The 16,741-nt window shown below is 44.8% G+C and overlaps 1 pseudogene; it reads right to left on the bottom strand.

The window, feature by feature from the left end:
* Positions 1 to 3,556: 3,556 nt before the first annotated feature.
* On the bottom strand, positions 3,557 to 4,431 carry LOC122690639 (annotated as a pseudogene).
* Positions 4,432 to 16,741: the final 12,310 nt, after the last annotated feature.

A 16,741-nucleotide genomic window follows, 5' to 3' on the forward strand; every position in this document is an offset into this window, starting at 1 on the left:
GAATTTTCAACTAAGACACAAAAATTCGTCTGCTGGATACCTTGGTCCTTATTCCCCCCAGGTTTTATTGCGATATAATTGACATCCAGCACTCCCAACGAAAGGCAATGCCAAAGAACTTTCAAATTACCACACAACTGCACTCATTTCACATGATAGCAAGGTTATACTTAAAATCCTTCAAGCTAGGCTTCAGCAGTATGTGAATCGAGAACTTCCAGATGTTCAAGCTGGATTTAGAAAAGGCAGAGAAACCAGAGATCAAATTGCCAACATCCACTGGATCACACAAAAAGCAAGGGAATTCAAAAAAAAAAAAAACACATCTACTTCTGCTTCATTGATTATGCTAAAGCCTTTGCCTGTGTGGATCACAGCAAACTGTGGAAAACTCTGAAAGAGATGAGAATATCAAACCACTTTACCTGTTTTCTGAGAAATCTGTATGCAGGTCAAGCAGCAACAGTTAGAACCAGACATGGAACAAAGGACTGGTTCAAAATTCGCAAAGGTGTGCAGCAAGCCTGTATATTGTCACCCTGCTTATTTAACTTACAGGCAGAGTACATCATGGGAAATGCCAGGCTGGATGAAGCACAAGCTGGAAACACGATTGCTGGGAGAACTATCAAAAACCCCAGTGGTTATTTATAGTGGAGGGGGAAATGGTCCAAATATTTGCTCTGCACTCATGCTTGGGCAAGCAATTTCTCTCCAAGGATCTTAAATTCCTCACCTATAACACGAGAATGTTGTTCTGGAATAGTAGTTCCCAAACTCAGCTCCTCAAAAATCTATCTGCTTTTAGTCATTCGTAATCTGGGGCACTCTGCCCCTAGATATTCTGGTTCAGTAGCTGTGGAGTTAGCAAAGTCAAGGCCTGGACAGGTGTGAAACAAGAACAGAAGCAATCCCCAGGACTTCCACAGGCCCCATGTAAGAAATCTGTGATGTAGATGTTAAAAGGTGCTCCTCCCACAATGGTAACCAGGTTTCCTCATTCTAGGGCTCTGAAAGCCTTGAAGAGTCTAATGTAAGTAGTGAACTATCAATAGATATTAATAGTATGCAACATTCTCAAAGGCGTTTGACCATAGAACCAACACCTACCAACAGTCCAGGCAGAACAGCATTTTCCAGATCACAGCTAAGAAAACCCTAGATTAGGTGTCTTAGCTCAGATTGTCCAAAAAAAGGATCATAGACTAGGTAGCTTAAACTACAGAAATCTATTTCTCACAGATTTGGAGGCTGTTAACTCCAAGTTTAAGGCAGGAGCATATGATTGCCTTCTCCCTATGTCCTCACATGGCTTTTCCTCAGTGTGTGTGGGCAGAAAGAGATCTCTCTCTCTCTTTTCCTCCTCTTCTAAGGCCATTGATCCTGTTGAATTAAGACTCACCCCTCACGACCTCTTTTAAATTCATCTCCAAAACTTTCTATCTTCAAATACAATCACATTAGAGTTAAGTCTTGAAAAGACTAATTTGGGGTGAGGACTGGTTATGCAAGTCAGGCTATAGCACTAGAAGACATCCAAGGCCACTCTGAGTCTATATCCTAAGATTCTCAGTGAACCATTTTGTTCTGACGAATCATTGTTCACAATATGAAGGAATTTCCAGTGGGATAATAGTATAGATAACCTCAGTTCAGTTCACTTCAGCCACTCAGTCGTGTCCGACTCTTTGCGACCCCATGAACCACAGCACTCCAGGCCTCCCTGTCCATCACCAAGTGCTGGAGTCTACCCAAACCCATGGCCATTGAGTCAGTGATGCCATCCAACCATCTCATCCTCTGTTGTCCCCTTCTCCTCCTGTCCTCAATCTTTCCCAGCATCAAGTGTTCTCAAATGAGTCAGCTCTTCGAATCAGGTGGCCAAATTGGAGTTTCAGCTTCAACATCAGTCCTTCCAGTGAACACTCAGGACTGATCTCCTTTAGGATGGACTGGTTGGATCTCCTTGCAGTCCAAGGGATGCTCAAGAGTCTCCTCCAATACCACAGTTCAAAATCATCAATTCTTTGGCACTCAGCTTTATTTTGCTGTTGTTCTTGTTAACTAATTTATGTTACTTGGATGCTAATTAATTTACTATTCTGGTGGCTCTTGCCATACATTGACATGAATCAGCCACGGGTGTACCTGTGACCCCCATCCCGAACCCCCTTCCCACCTCCCTCCCCATCACATCCCTCTGGGTTGCCCCAGTGCACCATCTTTGAGTGCCCGGTTTCATGCATCGAACTTGGACTGGTCATCTATTTCACATATGGTAATACACGAGTAACATAGATTTTTAAACTTGGGTTTCTTCAGTGACACAGAACTGCATATATGGTGTGTGGTTTGCCTCCCATCTCATGTGGAAGACTCTCATCTGGGGGTTGATAGGGTTTTGTAAATGTCCATCTAATGGGATGTAACTGGCCCCTTCCCACAGGTCTCTGCCCTGTTTTTCCACGCGGCCACTTTGAAGCTGGGCTAACCCTTCTTCAGTTCCAGTTGCCTTCTTCTGACTTCATGGCCTCCCAGCCCCTCGCCCAGCAGGCTCGGCCTCGGTCCTGTAGGTGCCTTGTTTCTGTCTTGTTCCTTGCTGCTGTGATTCTAGATATTGCAGATCTGCTTTGGAATTATATATTATGTCACTGGGGGCAAATAAAGTTTGGGTTTTTCCCCCCGTCAGGGGTTCTTGGTGTGGTCCCCAGGCCTCATTCTGGTCTCTCAGCTGCCTCAAGCCAGCCTTTCCTAGAGCTGAGCAGGCCCCTGAGACACACACGCTCAGGTCACACCAAGCTGGTGCAGGGAGGACCCCAGGCGGCCCTTTTGCCAATTCAGACCTGAGCACAGACCTGCAGGGCTCAGGAGCCACTCACGGCAGAGCCCACCCTCGTGGTCAGAGAGACCCCTCTGCCCTACAGAATGGCCAGACTCCATCTCCAGCATCCAGAAACTCTCACTCCTGGCAGTTCAGGTGCCGTCTCGCTGGTGGACCGGCGACACCAGGACACATGAAAGATAATGCTTGGCCCAAGCCCTGAGAACACACTCCCCAGCTCGGAAGAGCCTTACTCATTAAAGTCGGTACCAAAAACGACAGAAGAATGTTTCCGATTATAAGCGCTTTTGTTTGGGCTCAGATGTACGTGGAAGGCACAGCCCCCTTGTTCCCGCTCTCAAAAGCAGCCCAGTTATTCAGGAGAGAGTCCCCGGCTGGCCTGGATAGGGTCCATCCCTTGCAGGACAACAGCTCCAGGTTTCCCGATGAGTCCAGCGGAAGTCCTTTCCAACTTAGGAGTCAAGATGCACTGGCAGGTTCCTTCAACTGGGTCGTGGCTGGGAGTCAACTCAATTAGAAAGGTTTCTTTAACGAAGCAGTCTGGAAAGAATCGCTCCAACACAGCTATTCTGAGCACGCCTCGGCAGACCCTCTCCGGTGCTCCCAGTTCTCAGCTGCAGTTCCGCGCACGCAGTCCGCAGGCCGACGGCGCGGGTCCTTGTGGCGGCAGCGGCGGCTCGGTCCTCGGCGTCCGTCGTTACTCGGGTCTCGGGCTCAGAGGGGCGCGGCGGCACCCCTCCGGCGGGCGGCCCGCACCAAGCACTGCTGGAGAACGGGGTAGAGGCGCTGGCAGCCCTCAAACCCCAGGGGCACGGCCTCCGCCCAGCTCTCGGTCGGGCCGCCCTCCCCGCTGCCCAGCAGCCCTGCCACCTGCTTGAGCACCGCCATGAGCGCCAAACGGTGAGGCCAGCGGCGGCGCGCTCCTCCTCCAGCAGCGTGGGGTCCAGCAGCCAGGCGGGCGCGGGCCCCGGCGCGCGGCTCAGGCCGCAGCCCACCACCAGGTCGTACATCTCGACGCACGCGTCGGCCAGGGCGAGCGCGGCTGCAGTGAGCAGGGCGGCCAGCGCCGAGCCGCCGTACCCCCGCAGCAGCGCCCACACCTCGAGCTGCGCGCGCGGGTAGCGGCCCAGGCGCCCGACCGGCTCGAGCGCCTCCTGCGGCGCCCGCGCCAGCTCGCGCTCCTCGCCGCCGCCCGGCGCGACACGGCGCCGGCGGCCCGAGAAGGGCGCGCGGCGGAAGTCGCAGAGCAGGCCGCCGCGGGGGCCTCGCAGCCCGCCCTGGCCGGGCAGCCGCCGCGCTCGCCGCCCTCGGCCTGGCGCGGGCCCAACTCGGCGCACAGCACCTGGGGGCCCCCTGCCTCCAAGTAGGCCGAACCCTTAGCCTAGCTCAGCAGCCATGCGCGCGCGTACACCGGCCGCAGCCGCGCCGGGTCGCGAGGGGCCGGCGCCTCACCCTCGCCGGCCGCGTACAGCTGCGGCGGCTGCGACTCCTCGGGCCCGGGGATGCGGCGGTGGTCCGCGGGCATGGCGGCGCTGCTGCCGGCCGGCTCCGCGCGTCAGCCCCACCGTGCGCTGGCGCTTCCGCCCGCCAGGCCGGCCGCGCGAGGATGCGCGGGACAGCGGCTGGCCGCTCAGCTTTCTTTCTTCCTTTTTTTTTTGAAGGATGTACAGACCAATAGTTTTATTAATTTTTTTATTTTTCATTTATTTTTATTAGTTGGAGACTAATTACTTTACAATATTGTAGTGGTTTTTGTCATACATTGACATGAATCAGCCATGGATTTACACGTATTCCCCATCACGATACCCCGTCCCACCTCCCCCTCCACCAGATTCCTCTGGGTCTTCCCAGTGCACCAGGCCCGAGCACTTGTCTCATGCATCCAGCCTGGGCTGGTGATCTGTTTCACCCTAGATAATATACATGTTTCGATGCTGTTCTCTCGAAACATCTCACCCTCGCATTCTCCCACAGAGTCCAATATAGTCCAACTCTCACATCCGTGCATGACCACTGGAAAAACCATAGCCTTGACTAGACGGACCTTTGTTGACAAAGTAATGTCTCTGCTTTTTAATATGCCGTCTAGTTTGGTCATAACTTTCCTTCCAAGGAGTAAGCGTCTTTTAATTTCATGGCTGCAATCACCATCTGCAGTGATTTTGGAGCCCCAAAAAATAATGTCAGCCACTGATTCGATCGACCCCATCTATTTCCTATGAAGTGATGGGACCGGATGCCATGATCTTAGTGTTCTGAATGGTGAGCTTTAAGCCAACTTTTTCACTCTCCTCTTTGGCTTTCATCAAGAGGCTCTTTAGTTCTTCTTCACTTTCTGCCATAAGGGTGGTGTCATCTGCATATCTGAGGTGATTGATATTTCTCCCAGCAATCTTGTTTCCAGCTTGTGCTTCCTCCAGCCCAGTGTTTCTCATGATGTACTCTGCATATAAGTTAAATAAGCAGGGTGACAATATACAGCCTTGGCGTACTGCTTTTCCTATTTGGAACCAGTCTGTTGTTCCATGTCGAGTTCTCACTGTTGCTTCCTGACCTGCATACAGGTTTCTCAAGAGGCAGGTCAGGTGGTCTGGTATTCCCATCTCCTTCAGTATTTTCCACGGTTTATTGTGATCCACACAGTCAACGGCTTTGGCATAGTCAATAAAGCAGAAAGAGATGTTTTTCTGGAACTCTCTTGCTTTTTCAATGATCCAGGAGATGGTGGCAGTTTGATCTCTGGTTCCTCTGTCTGTTCTAAAACCAGCTTGAACATCTGGAAGTTCACGGTTCATGTAGTGCTGAAGCCTGGCTTGGAGAATTCTGAGCATTACTCTACTAGTGTGTGAGATGAGGGCAATCGTGCGGTCGTTTGAGCATTCTTTGGCATTGCCTTTCTTTGGGATTGGAATGAAAACTGACCTCTTCCAGTCCTGTGGCCACTGCCGAGTTTTCCAAATTTACTGGCATATTGAGTGCAGCACTTTCACAGCATCATCTATCAGGATTTGATATAGCTCAACTGAAATTCCATCACCTCCGTTAGCTTTGCTTGTAGTGATGCTTCCTAAGGCCCACTTGACTTCACATTCCAGGATGTATGGCTCTAGGTGAGTGTGAGTGATCACACCATCGTGATTATCTGGGTCGTGAAGATATTTTTTGTACAGTTCCTCTGTGTATTCTTGCAACCTCTTCTTTTTTTTTTTATTTATTTTATTGTTATTGTTTTTTATTGATTTACATTAGTTGGAGGCTAATTCCTTTACAATATTCTGGTGGTTTTTGCCATACATTGATATGAATCAGCCATGGATTTACATGTGTTCCCCTTCCTGAATCCCCCTCCCACCTTCCTCCCTATCCCATCCCTCTGGGTCATCCCAGTGCACCAGCCCTGAGCACTTGTCTCAGGCATCAAACCTGGACTGGCGATCTGTTTCACAATTGATAATATACATGTTTCAATGCTATTCTCTCAGATCATCCCCCCCTCGCCTTCTCCCAGAGTCCAAAAGTCTGTTCTATACATCCGTGTCTCTTTTTCTGTCTTGCATATAGGGTTATCGTTACCATCTTTCTAAATTCCATATATATGTGTTAGTACACTGGATTGATGTTTTTCTTTCTGGCCTACTTCACTCTGTATAATGGGCTCCAGTTTCATCCACCTCATTAGAACTGATTCAAATGTATTCTTTTTAGTGGCTGAGTCATATTCCATTGTGCATATGTACCACAGCTTTCTTATCCATTCGTCTGCTGATGGGCATCTAGGTTGCTTCCATGTCCTGGCTATTATAAACAGTGCTGCGGTGAACATTGGGGTACACGTGTCTCTTTCAGTTCTGGTTTCCTTGGTGTGTATGCCCAGGAGTGGGATTGCTGGGTCATATGGCAGTTCTTTTTCCAGGTTTTTAAGGAATCTCCACACTGTTCTCCACAGTGGCTCTACTAGTTTGCATTCCCACCAACAGTGTAAGAGGGTTCCCTTTTCTCCACACCGTCTCCAGCATTTATTGCTTGTAGATTTTTGGATAGCAGCCATTCTGACTGGCATGAAATGGTACCTCACTGTGGTTTTGATTTGCATTTCTCTAATAATGGGTGTTGTTGAGCATCTTTTCATGTGTGTGTTAGCCATCTGTATGTCTTCTTTGGAGAAATGTCTGTTTATTTCTCTGGCCCATTTTTTGATTGGGTCGTTTGTTTTTCAGGAATTGAGGTGCAGGTGTTGCTTCTATATTTTTGAGATTAATTCTTTGTCTGTTGCTTTATTTGCTATTATTTTCTCCCATTCTGAAGGCTGTCTTTTTACCTTGCTTAGAGTTTCCTTTGTTGTGCAAAAGCTTTTAAGTTTCATCAGGTCCCATTTGTTTATTTTTGCTTTCATTTCCAATATTCTGGGAGGTGGGTCATAGAGGATCTTGCTGTGATTGATGTCGGAGAGTGTTTTGCCTATGTTCTCCTCTAGGAGTTTTATAGTTTCTGGTCTTACATTTATATTTTTCATCCATTTTGAGTTTACTTTTGTGTATGCTGTTAGAAAGGGTTCTGGTTTCATTCTTTTACAAGTGGCTGACCAGTTTTCCCAGGACCACTTGTTAAAGAGGTTGTCTTTTCTCCATTGTATATTCTTGCCTCCTTTGTCGAAGATAAGGGGTCCATAGGTACGTGGATTTATCTCTGGGTTTTCTATTTTGTTCCATTGATCTATCGTTCTGTCTTTGTGCCAGTCCTATACTGTCTAGATGACTGTGGCTTTGTAGTGGAGCCTGATGCCAAGCAGGTTGATTTCTCCAGTTCCATCCTTCTTTCACAAGATTGCTTTGACTATTCGAGGTTTTTTGTATTTCCATACAAATCGAGAAATGACTTGTTCTCGTTCTGTGAAAAGTACCTTTGGTAGCTTGATAAGGAGTGCATTGAATCTATAGATTGCTTTGGGTAATATACTCATTTTCACAATATTGATTCTTCCAATCCATGAACACGGTGTATTTCTCCATCTATTTCTGTCCTCTTTGATTTCTTTTATCAGTGATTTATAATTTTCTCTATATAGGTCTTTTGTTTCTTTAGGTAGATATATCCCCAGGAATTTTATTCTTTTCGTTGCAATGGTGAATGGTATTGTTTCCTTAATTTCTCTTTCTGTTTTCTCATTGTTAGTGTATAGGAATGCAAGGGATTTCTGTGTGTTAATTTTATATCCTGCAACTTTACTATATTCCTTGATCAGCTCTAGTAATTTTCTGGCAGAGTCTTTAGGGTTTTCTATGTAGAGGTTCATGTCATCTGCAAGCAGTGAGAGTTTTACTTCTTCTTTTCCTCTCTGGATTCCTTTTATTTCTTCTTCTGCTCTGATTTCTGTGGCCAAGACTTCCAAAACTATGTTGAATAGTAGTGGTGAGAGTGGGCACCCTTGCCTTGTTCCTGACTTCAGGGGAAATGCTTTGAATTGTTCACCATTGAGGATAATGTTTGCTGTGGGTGTGTCATATATAGCTTTCATTATGTTGAGGTATGATCCTTCTATTCCTGCCATCTGGAGAGTTTTTATCATAAATGGATGTTGAATTTTGTCAAAGGCTTTTTTGGCATCTCTTGAGATAATCATATGGTTTTCATCTGTCAATTTGTCCATGTGGTGTATTACATCAATTGATTTGCAGATATTAAAGAATCCTTGCATTCCTGGGATAAAGCACACTTCGTCATGATGTATGATCTTTTTAATATGTTGTTGGGTTCTGTTTTCTAAAATTTTGTTAAGGAGTTTTGCATCTATGTTCATCAGTGTTATTGGCCTGTAGTTTTCTTTTTTTGTGGCATCTTTGTCCGGTTTTGGTGTTAGGGTGATGGTGGCCACATAGAGTGAGTTTGGAAGTTTTCCTTCTTCTGCAATTTTCTGGAAGAGTTGGAGTAAGATAGGTGTTAGCTCTTCCCTAAATTTTTGGTAGAATTCAGTTGTGAAGCCATCTGGTCCTGGGCTCTTGTTTGCTGGAAGTTTTCTGATTACAGTTTTGATTTCCGTGCTTGTTAAGATCTTCTATTTTTTCCTGGCTCAGTTTTGGAAAGTTATACTTTTCTAGGAATTTGTCCATTTCTTCCAAGTTATCCATTTTATTGGCATATAGCTACTGGTAGTAGTCTCTTATGAGCCTTTGAATTTCTGTGTTGTCTGTTGAGATGGTTCCATTTTCATTTCTTATTTTCGGGATTTGATTCTTCTCCCTTGCTTTCTTGATGAGTCTGGCTAACGGTTTGTCAATTTTATTTATCCTTTTAAAAAACCAGCTTTTAGCTTTGTTGACTTTTGCTATGGTCTCTTTTGTTTCTTTTGCATTTATTTCTCCCCTAATTTTTAAGATTTCTTTCCTTCTGCTAACCCTGGGGTTCTTCGTTTCCTCCTTCTCTAGTTGATTTAGGTGTAGAGTTAGGTTGTTTATTTGATTTTTTTCTTGTTTCTTGAGGTAAGCCTGTATTGCTATGAACCTTCCCCTTAGCACTGCTTTTACAGTGTCCCATGGGTTTTGGGTTGTTGTGTTTTCATTTACATTTGTTTCTACCCATATTTTGTATTCTTTTTTTATTTCTTCTATCATTTGTTGGTTATTCAGAAGTGTGTTACTTAGCCTCCATATGTTGGAATTTTTAAGAGTTTTTGTCCTGTAACTGAGATCTAATCTTACTGCACTGTGGTCAGAAAAGATGACTGGAACGATTTCAATTTTGTTTTGAATTTACTAATTGCCACCTCTTCTTAATATCTTCTGCTTCTGTTAGGTCCATACCATTTCTGTCCTTTATGAGCCCATATTTGCATGAAATGATCCCTTGGTATCTCTCATTTTCTTGAAGAGATCTCTAGTCTTTCCCACTCTATTTCTTTGCATTGATGGCTGAGGAAGGCTTTCTTATCTCTCCTTGCTCTTCTTTGGTACTCAGCATTCAAATGGGTATAGCTTTCCCTTTCTCCGTTGCTTTTTGATTCTCTTCTTTTCACAGCTATTTGTAAGGCCTCCTCAGACAGCCATTTTGCTCTTTTGCATTTCTTTTTCCTGGGATGGTCTTGATTCCTGTCTCCTGTACAGTGTCACGAACCTGCATCCATAGTTCATCAGGCACTCTGTCTATCAGATCTAGTCCCTTCAATCTACTACTCACTTCCACTGTATTCGGTCATACCTGAATGGTCTAGTGGTTTTCCCCACTTTCTTCAATTTCAGTCTGAATTTGGCAATAAGGCGTTCATGATCTGAGCCACAGTTAGCTCCTGATCTTATTTTTGCTGACTGTATAGAGCCTTTCCATCTTTGGCTGCAAAGAATGTAATCAATCTGATTTCGGCATTGACCATCTAGTGAGGTCCATATGTTGAGTCTCCTCTTGTATTGTTGGCGGAGGGTGTTTGCTATGACCAGTGCGTTCTCTTGGCAGAACTCTATTAGCTTTCGCCCTGCTTCAGTCTGTACTCCAAGGCCAAATTTGCCTGTTACTCCAGGTGTTTCTTGACTTCCTACTTTTGCATTCCAGTCCCCTATAATGAAAAGGACGTCTTTTGGGGGTGTTCGTTGTAGAAGGTCTTGTAGATAACCTCACAGAGGTGTGTTTTCAGAGTGTTCATAGTGCCTCCAATGAAAGATATTGCCAAAGAACAAAGTATCACCATGATGACCAATCTTTGGGTGGGGGAGGAGAGGTCGTCCTTTCCATTCATACTGGAACCAAACCAAGATCCAATATTCGGAACCTGCTCAGAACGCTGGTCCCTGTCACGTTACCACTTCTAATTCAGATGGTGCCTAGCCATGCCTTGTTTACCATCAATTAAACACAAATAGCCAATAAACGATCTCTAACAGGAATAGGAATAGAAACGAGTGTTCTCTGAGCCAAACTGAGGAGTATAGCCGAGGGAACAGCTTATCAGGAATTCTCAGAAGCTTTGCTAGAGAAGCATGGTTTTCATCACAGGTTTGTATCTTTTCAGAAAAAGAACCATGAAGCAGAAACATGCAGGGGTACATGCCTTCAAGATCTCAAAAGGGAGAGATTAGCACCTACAGAGTGAATCAGCAGGACCTTGATATCTGGGAAGGAAAACTTGTCTTTAAAGGAATACTAGCATAAGCATCATAGGAGAGGGTAGCATTTATCCCTACCTTCAAAGTGGACATACTATACTTCTGGATAATGAATTCTTTTCTGAATGGCTAAAGCAGATGTACACTGCATGATAAACAGGTCATAAGACAGGCTGTTCTCTTTAGCCTAAAGTTCAAGCTAAATCACATAAAAGCCAGAATGATTTCCCCGTACCTCAATTGTGAAAATTTCCTCCATCAATCACAAAGTTTTCTTGATCCCAAGCAATGGTCTAAAACTCTAATCCTGCATCTAAACTTTGCCCAGCTTTGCACAACAAGTTGTGGGCTATATGCTTCTTGTCTCCTCTACTCTCCTGGGGGTAGAAAGGAGATTCCTTTGATTTTCTACTCTTCTTAGGATATGGAGAGAGCACACTGACCTGAAATTCTAACCCCTTGCAAATCCACAGATGTTTCCTTTACACCCATTTTTGATTCTGTGTTCACCCTAGTGGATTAGAAGGGATTCATACAACTTGAGTAAGCACATACCTTACATACTGACTTTGTTTCTATATCTTAGCTCATGTCTTTTTATGAGTCCATATTCTGTTTATGGGACTCAGCTTCTAGGTATTGGTTCATATTTCCACATACAGACGGTGGTGAATTGTCTGAAAAGAAGGCCACAGCAATTCCTCCTGTCCCTGGATGTGCAGCCCTTTGCTTATATGTTGAAGGCAGAGCTGAGGATTTGCTGATGGAGTTCATGTGCGACATGAGGAGGAGGAGTCAAGGAGAATGACAAGGTGCTTGACCTAAATAATATGAAGAAAAGCTCTTTCATTGATCAAGGGGCAGAAGACAGGAAGAACAGACTTGAGAGGGGGAAAAAAGCAGTCAGTGAGTAAAACCTTCATGAATAGTAAAACTATTGATTTTTCAAAAAGGAAACTGATAAAATCCATAAATCTAAGATTCCCTTCACTGTTCCAATATATATGCAATACATTAAGTAAGAGTTCAACTAAAATCCCAACTCCAAACAGATTAGTTAATTACATAATTTCATTTGGAACAAGAGTCACCTCCTCTTCGGGTTGAGCTATTGTGGGTATCCAGAGAGGTTGGCCTTTAGCACTGTCTCATAAAAACACATGATTTGTGAAAGAAATTGGAGTGTCACTGCCCTAAGTAAACAGCGAATTATGTGCATATATGTGATGATGATGTCAGAGAAAGTAACTTAATGATCTGAGTGGCAATTTGATTTTCTGCTATTGGTAATAGAGTAAAGTCAAATGCCTCTGGTAACATCAGATAACCCTTCATTTTTATCTTTTCAAAGCTGATGCAGATGACCAGATGATTATTTTCTTTTCGTCTTTTGGTATAGAAAATTAAGAGCTTTCTTGGCATTCAACCTTCCTTACATTTCCTGGTCACGGTGCACTCTTTGAACACGTTGCTTGGGATTATGCTGGCTAGTATTTGGGGCTTTCCCTTTCATGTCGCAGGCAACATCTGCAGCGTAGTTGCCAATAATCTGTCTGAGAGATGCATGAAGAAGCAGGAAAATGTGTTCACAGAACCTCATGCAAGCCAAGGAACTCAGAAAGACAAGTGAGTAGCGGACTCGGCTGGGAGGGTGGGCACCTGGCTGACTCCTCTGCTCCAAGTGCAGCGGGCCTCGCCCTCATACCCCTGGCCCCTGCCCTTCACCCACCACCCGCCTGGGGAAACCGAGGCCACGGCCCTCGTTTCTGATCCCGCCTCCTTATCGCCATTAGCCCCGCCCCTCCCCTAGCCCTCTTCTCCCACCCCTACAGCCCTAGCTCCGCCTCCATATTGTGCCTGCGCACTAGCAACCATCTGCTCTTCAGGGCGGGGCCTACGCAGGCAACAGTTCGGCTCCCGTCCCCGCCCACCCCTGCCTTCGGCCCGCCTCCATGGAAAGCGCTTCCTGTGAGGCTTGGCGTGTCATTGAAGATCAGAATGGTAGTGGGATTTCATGGTGTTTTGTAGTGGGATTTCATGGTGTTTGGCAGTCTAAATGCAAATGCCTCAAGTAAAATCATACCCACTGACCTGAAATAGGGCCAATGGGAAATGGCTTCCAGTTTTATGTGAGACTCATTCTGTAGCAGGAGAGGATAATCAAAGGGATATAAAGTTCAAGCTGCAATTAGAGAAAAATGATGTAATCTGAGCTCTGCATCCTGATGAACCTCTCGGGCAGGAAATGAGACATTGAAGCTTGGTGCCCTCTAGACTGAATGGCAAGAACAAAATTGCTGCCACCTTCAGCCCAAGATCTTTATGAAATGCCAGGAAGAGAAAGGCACCCAGCCTCCCTGAAGATCCACAGGCATATCGGACTGCCAGTCTTACTCTCCTTTCCTGTGGGGGTGGGCAGGGGGTTACTGACCACAGTCCATTTGCTGGGAAAAAATAACTTTTTATTTTTTTAATATTAATTAATTTGGCTGTGCTGGATCTTAGTTGTGGCATGTGGAATCTACTTTCCCAACCAGGGATCGAGCTTGGGCCCCCTGCATTGGGAGCATGGAGTCTCAGCCACTGGACCACTGAGGAAGGCCCTGCTGAAATGTTTAAACCATGGTAAGCTATACACGTAAGACACACAATTTTAGTTAATTGCATGTCTAATTCCAGTTAGAACTGGAAGCTGTATTGATGTGTTTAAAGAATGAACAATGCCAAAAATTTCTACCCACTAGCTAATGTAATTCTGCTATTACAAAGTCTTTAGAAGACCTAGTGGTGTGGTGTAATAAAAGATGTCTCAGGCACAAGGGACCGAGATTGTAATGCAGGCCTCAGCAGGAATTGATTGTGTGCTTGCTGCTTCTAGTTTGGTCCTACTGACTTCTGAACGAATCTTCTATAGAACCATGCCGGTCACCCTACCTCTCCTTGCCCTTGGGAGTATCAGAAGATTTCTCCACAATCCCCAACTATGCATTCACGGCCTTCATGAAGTGGCTAAAAGGATCCCTTCTCATAGGGAGGTATTAGATTACCTGCTATCTTTAGGGCTCCCCAGGTGGCTCGGATGATAAAGAATCTGCCTGTAATGCAGGAGGTCAGGGATCGATCCCTGGGGTGGAGAGATCCCCTGGAGAAGGGAATGGCAAGCCACTCCAGTATTCTTGCCTGGAGAATGCCATGGACAGAGGAGCCTGGCGGGCTACAGGCCATGGGGTCGCACAGAATCGGATGCGACTGAGTGACCAACTTTAAGGGGAATACTTCCCTAGACAAAAGGGCGAGCTTAACAAAGAGGGGGACTTTTAGCATGGCCTGGAGACCCCATCCCCTTGCCACTCGCTCCTGTTCTTAATGCATCAGACTTCAGAGCTTAGAGCTCCGCCCCAGTTCAGGTGACAATGCACGTGACAGAGCTGCAGCTTCCTTGATCATGCTGGTGTTCATTGTGAATAATAAAAACATACAAGTGAGATCTTCTGGAGCAAATGAATTTTATTGGAAGAACACACGTATTTAACAAAATACGAGAAACTTAAGCAACAAATACATTTTAAAGGCACGGAAATGAGATAGCACAGGGAAACTCAGCAGTGTGTTTTTCTTTCTTTCTTTTTTTTGGCCATGCCATGCAGCATGTGGGATCTATTTCCCCCACCAGGGACTGAACCCTCTCCCCGCTATATTGGAACCATGCAGTCTTAACCACTGGACTGCTGGGGAAGTCCCAACAGTATGTCTTTTTATATTCTCTGCAGGGAAAGGTAACCAGTGAACCTTTGCAGGCTCTCACTCATTCTTGCCAGTCTAGTCCCAAACTATAAAAAATGTATTACTGGCTCAACTAGCATAAGATGAAAAGTGTACCAAACCAAGTAGTTAAGGCCAGGAAACTCTGTGACCCAGAAAATAGAAGGCTGTGGGAAGGTCTCAGACAAAAGAGGCCTGCTAGAGAGACCAGTGAGCCTTAGACAGTGCCTTCCATCCTGTGGAATACAAATACAGTGCACAAGCATTTTGACATGCCCCCATGGGTACAATATTTTTAAAGATTTCACACTTGCCGACCTGTCCTGCTGTCGCCTCATCTTTTTATATAAAAGCGCAGCTAGAAATCATTATTTGTGGAAAGCCTGCAGTCTAACCAGGAAACTCTAAAATAAACGAGAAGTTGAATCTCAAGGAAGTAGCTAATTCAAGGAACAGAACTTAAAAATCTGAAAATCCTCTGAAATATTTAAGAAGTTCTTCTGTACATAAAGGGCTTCTTCCCTCGTGGCTCAGCTGGTAAAGAATAAAATGAGCACGCACGTTGGGAAATTACAATGAGCACAGGATGCGCTAAAGGAGAAAAAAAAGGAAAAGTTACCAAGGACTTAAACTGCACAAGAATGGTCCAAATAGGAAGCAAATCTTCCAAATTTGAAAAAGAAGTGAAAGGACTTCCCGCTGGATGAAATCAATTCTAGGCCATAGATGGATGGAAGCTGGAGGAAACTGATCACATGATCTGGAAGACATACTTGTCTTCATCCCCCAAAGGAAAAAACAGAACCTTCAGGGGAAAACAAACATTTCAAACTGTACAAGGAGAACATGCTTCCTATATGAAGCAACCTCAGTTTTCAACCATTGCGGGGAGTGTGAGAAAAGGAATCGGAACACTGGCATACGTGGATCAAGACTCTGCAGTCACAGAAAATCCATTCATAGCTTCAACATCCCTATTCAATGAACAGTGTTTAAATAAACATTACAGAGGAAATATTAGTTACGCTTTTTCGTTTTGAGAGTAAATCTCTAGACAAATCAGGGAAGACTAAATTATGGTCATAGAACAGAATGGGAATGGTAATCAACTTTGACAAGTACAGGCAACAGGTTGGCAACCAGAGGGGAGGAAAGGGAATAGTGGTGTTATTCTCCTAAACTAGGAAGTCTCCAGGTGAAAGAATAAGGCAGATTCAGGGGTTACATTTTTGAACTGAAGGAGTTAACCAACAGGAAACTTAAAAATAGTGATACAATGGTAGGGAAGTGGGGCAGGAAAACCCAGGAGACAGCAGGAAGGCAGCAGAAAATGTCTCACTTCATCAAAGTTAACAAATAGTAAGAAAAGCATATTACTAGGAAAAATGGAGTTAACATCTAAACAGACATGTAAAGTTTTTGCCTCTGGAATGGGAAAGCAAAAGCTAAGAAGGGTAGGTGGGGATTCACTGCTTTTCATTATATGCCCTTTTGTACTGGTTGATTTTTTTATAATCCTTTATATGCATGTATTATCTTGATTAAAAATTAAAACCTATTAAAAGTGAATTTACTGCAGTTGGAATGAAATTTGGGGGAAGAGGGTTGGGGAGTGGCCCATGAGTCCAGGTAGGTTCTGCCTTCCTATCTTTCTGCAATAGTGGATGCGTATCCTAAACTGTTCCCGAATGATCACATGAGATATGATTTCCTTGCTTTCCAAGTACAGCATAAGATCATAAGGAAATGCCTGATGAAATGATCAGTAATCTTCAGATAGTCCAGAGCATCCTTACTCTATGAAACTTCTCATGAGTTAATCTCTGCCATGTCATGTTTAAGGTAAAAACAAAACAAAAAGTGTGATTTAATTTTTCTTTTTTTTCTTTCTTTTATTTTTTTCCATTTATTTTTTATTAGTTGGAGGCTAATTACTTTACAATATTGTAGTGGTTTTTGTCATACATTGACATGAATCAGCCATGGATTTACACGTATTCCCCATCCCGATCCCCCCTCCCACCTCCCTCTCCACCCGATCCCT

This window comes from Cervus elaphus, chromosome X, assembly GCF_910594005.1.
Source record: "Cervus elaphus chromosome X, mCerEla1.1, whole genome shotgun sequence".
Taxonomy (NCBI): Eukaryota; Metazoa; Chordata; class Mammalia; order Artiodactyla; family Cervidae; genus Cervus; species Cervus elaphus.